This window comes from Hevea brasiliensis, chromosome 10 (assembly GCF_030052815.1).
Source record: "Hevea brasiliensis isolate MT/VB/25A 57/8 chromosome 10, ASM3005281v1, whole genome shotgun sequence".
Lineage (NCBI taxonomy): Eukaryota > Viridiplantae > Streptophyta > Magnoliopsida > Malpighiales > Euphorbiaceae > Hevea > Hevea brasiliensis.
Genome location: NC_079502.1, coordinates 27668207 through 27672123, shown reverse-complemented (window position 1 = coordinate 27672123; position 3917 = coordinate 27668207).

Sequence of the window (3917 nt, the reverse complement as noted above, 5' to 3'; positions counted from 1 at the left end):
ATGAGTGATGGACAATGTGCAATAGGGCAATATACATTTTGGCCTAGAACTTTAAGTGTGTGGCTCCAATTGGTATGAAACCAATTGGAGGTGAAACTAGGCACAAAAAGTGCCAACTTTCATGAAGGAAGCTTACCAAAATTCTGCTTGTAAGGTAACTTGAAAAATGACCAAATCCGAATTAGTGCACTTAAGGCCTGAAAATTGACCATTTGGGCAGCAGTTAGTGTTTTGGCCATAACTCACTCAAAACAGGTCCAATTGACATGAAATTTTTACCATGAATATATGAGACATATATCTACAAGTCTTATGAAGACACCAAAGCCCAGAAATGACCATAAGCAAGTCCAATAGCTTGCACAAGTTCGGGTCCAAAAATTGGCCGAACCTAAAATGACCTAAAGTGACCAATTTTGGTACATTCTGACCAGCAATAGAAAATGACCATAACTTGGTCTACATAACTCAAAATGACCTGAAATTTTTTCTCACGTGCAATAAGACATAGATCTACAAGTTTGTAGTTTTGACCGAAACCCGAAAACCGAGGAAACTAGGTCATCCGGCTAGGTCAAATTAGTATACCGGGATCCGGCAAATTGCAATAAAACGCAATATACATGAAAATGAATTGGGTAACATGTACCAACCCTAAAAGGCTACAAATGTGACATATTGGTAACATTAAAACCTAATTCACCTAGAATGCATCGAGGGTCGACATCTTAGGTTGACTAAGGAAATAATAGAACTCAATGAATTAATTATTAAGCATTATCATTAGAGACAGTTTAAATGAGTATTGAAACACTTCAAATTGTATTTCTTAATTAGCAAAGACTCAGGGAAAGGGAAGGAAACACTAAGTCAAAGCCAAGAGACGGTTATCAGAGGTTTGTGCATAATAGTTATTTCTTTTGAATTTTTTTAATTGAAATAAATTATGATTAATTGTATGTTATTGTTTTAAATTGTGTTTGTGCACAATAGTTATTTCTTTTGAATTTTTCAATTGAAATAAATTATGATTATTTGTATGTTATTGTTTTAAATTGTGTTTATGCACAATAAGTCTTTCTTTGAATTTTTTTAATTAAAATAAATTATGATTATTTGTATGTTATTGTTTTAAATTGTGTTTGTGCACAATAATTTTGATTTCTTAATTTCTACTTAAAAATTTATTTGAACATTATAGTTTTAAATTGTGTCTGTGCACAATATTTTTTATATTCACTACTTTTACTAGAAAATTTATTTGGAGAAATGAGTTATGAATAATTTTTGATTGTTTTGGCTTTGAGAATCTTATTTGGAAATTATTGTGTTGGTTACTTTGCAAATAGAAATTTTGAGATAAATATGATTTGTGGTTTGTATGAAATATTTAAATATTGTGATTTGGAATTGTTTTGATTCACACTTGGCATGACACTGTTACTATGTTCCTCCTCCATTTATGGGGTGAGTGTGATTATATTCCTCCCTCTTTGACTTATCAGTCTGGGGTGAGTGTAATTATTTTCCTCCCTCTCTGGTTTACCAGTTGAGGTTGTAGATCGGATGAGTACTCATTAGCTAGCTAGCCAGCTCCCTTATTCATTTCGATTAGTGGGGTTGTAGATTGCTTTGTCGTGGTGTACAACACGGCATTGATAGGAAATTTTGTGTCATGGCTTAAGTTGTGTATGAATTGACAACACTGTATTTATTAAATTATTTGACCCAAAATTTTTCTATATTGAGCTTTGATAATTTGTGAAACGTAATTGTGCAGCATTTAAATTGTGTTATTGATTTGTAAAACGGTATTATTCAGCTATTTGATCAAATTGTGTTATTGATTGGCAAAACTGTATTATTCAGTTATTTGATCAAATGGTATTATTGATTAGTAAAACTGTATTATTCAGTTATTTGATCAAATTTGTGTTATATGAACTTTGTAAATTGTAAAATAGAATTGTGAACTATTTGATTTGTGAATTGTCAATAAAAGATTTATGTATCGCATTTCAAATTATTATTGTGCACCACTGAGTAAATTTTACTCAGCGATAGCTTTTCATTGCTGTCGCAGGTAGACAGACTGACAGGGTAGCAGGCTAGGCTGCTAGTGCTTCAGTGAGAGATCATCGGGTATATTGAGTATACCATATTTTGCATTTTATATTATAATGTATGATCACTGTATGTATATAGTGTTCTTGGTTTTGAGCAGTTGTAAATTAAAATTATACATTGAAGTTATAAAATAAATTGTAAACTATTTTGGGCTTGTAAAATTTGTACTATATTTCTTTTATCTCAGCCTTTGGAAATATTGAAAAATTATTGTGGTTTTGAGTTGAGAAACATATTATGTTGATTAAAAGTTGGAGTTGAGATTGAAAAATATATGTGAAGTGCTTTTTATAGGTTTTTGAAGAACTGCTTTATTCAAAATACAAATGGTACTCTGCCAAAATTTTTACAGAAATTATTACTTCTTTAAATGTGTTAGCTGTTTCACTTTAGCTCAAAAATTTTTTTTTAATACCTATAAATAGTGCTCACCACTGTAAAAAGAAGTAAGAAAAGTTTTAAAATCCCTTGTAGTGTATTTAATGGGTTATCAGTAGACGAAGTTGGTAATTCATTAGGTATACTACGGGATCATGTCATGCCTTACAGAGGGGTAGGGTGTGACACGTTCGAACTTTTTTTTCTACTGAAAACATGCAAATAGAATACCTCAATACTCATCTCAATTTCTGCCAAGAACTCATTACATGAATGTCCAATGCATCCCAAGTTAGCTTTGTAAATTTTGGAAAGTTTTAGTTTTCTGGTAGCTTGGTACATTGAATTTTGAACCCAATTTTTCCTTAGTTTCAATCATAATTTGGTGAGGTGTTCTTCATGAAAATTGTCCCTCTAGGTCTCATCTTTTAGAGTTGTGTAGCCAAAGTTATAGTCAAATGAATTTTACTGTTCACATGACACTGATTGTAGTAAGTTTGGTAACTTAAATTTGGCTAACAATTTGATTGGGATAAGTTCATAATTTGGCTCCGAATTCTTCATATGAAATGTTATACTATGTTCTAAGTTTCCATCAGTTTAAGAATCACCTAAATCATAGCTTTCTATAGAGAGTTATGGCTGTTTAAATTTTACTATTTATATTACTATTTATTGCTCTAGCAGATTTATCAACTCAACTTTGCTCAGCAATTTGGTTGGGTTAAGTTCGTAATTAGGCTTCAAGTTCTTCATACGAAATGTCCTACTATGTTTTAAGTTTCTATCAGTTCAAAAATCACCTAAATCAGAGTTTTCTAGAGAGAGTTATAGCCTTGCAAAGTTTACTGTTTATATGGTCAATTTGTAGATTTCCAGATTTTTGGCAGATTTAGTGACTCAATTTTGCTTAGCAATTTGATTGGGTTAAGTCCATAATTTGGTCTTAAGTTCTCCACATTAAATGTTCTGCTATGTTTTAGGTTTTCATTGGTTCAAGAATCACCTAAATCAGAGTTTTCTAGAGAGAGTTATGGCTATGCAAATTTACTGTTCACGTGCCTAATTCTGTAGATTCCAGAATTTCCTCTCCATGTTTAAGCCAAGTTTTAGGCAATTTCTGGGCAGTTTCTAGGTTAGGTTTCTTCATAAAAATTCTAGCCTTATGCCTTAAGTTTCATTTTCAATAGGTTTCACACCAATTGGAGTTATGTAGCTCAATTTATAGGCTGTCAAACACACTAAACTCAGTGTGCAAAATTCTGCCCTAGGTTCAAATTATCATTTCTGCAATTACTCACACTAAACAATCTCAATTCACATTTAATTCACCCCAAATGACTATAATTTAGCATTGACACATCTATAGCACTCATAGCATAAAAACTCCCAATTTTCCAAATCCCTAGTTT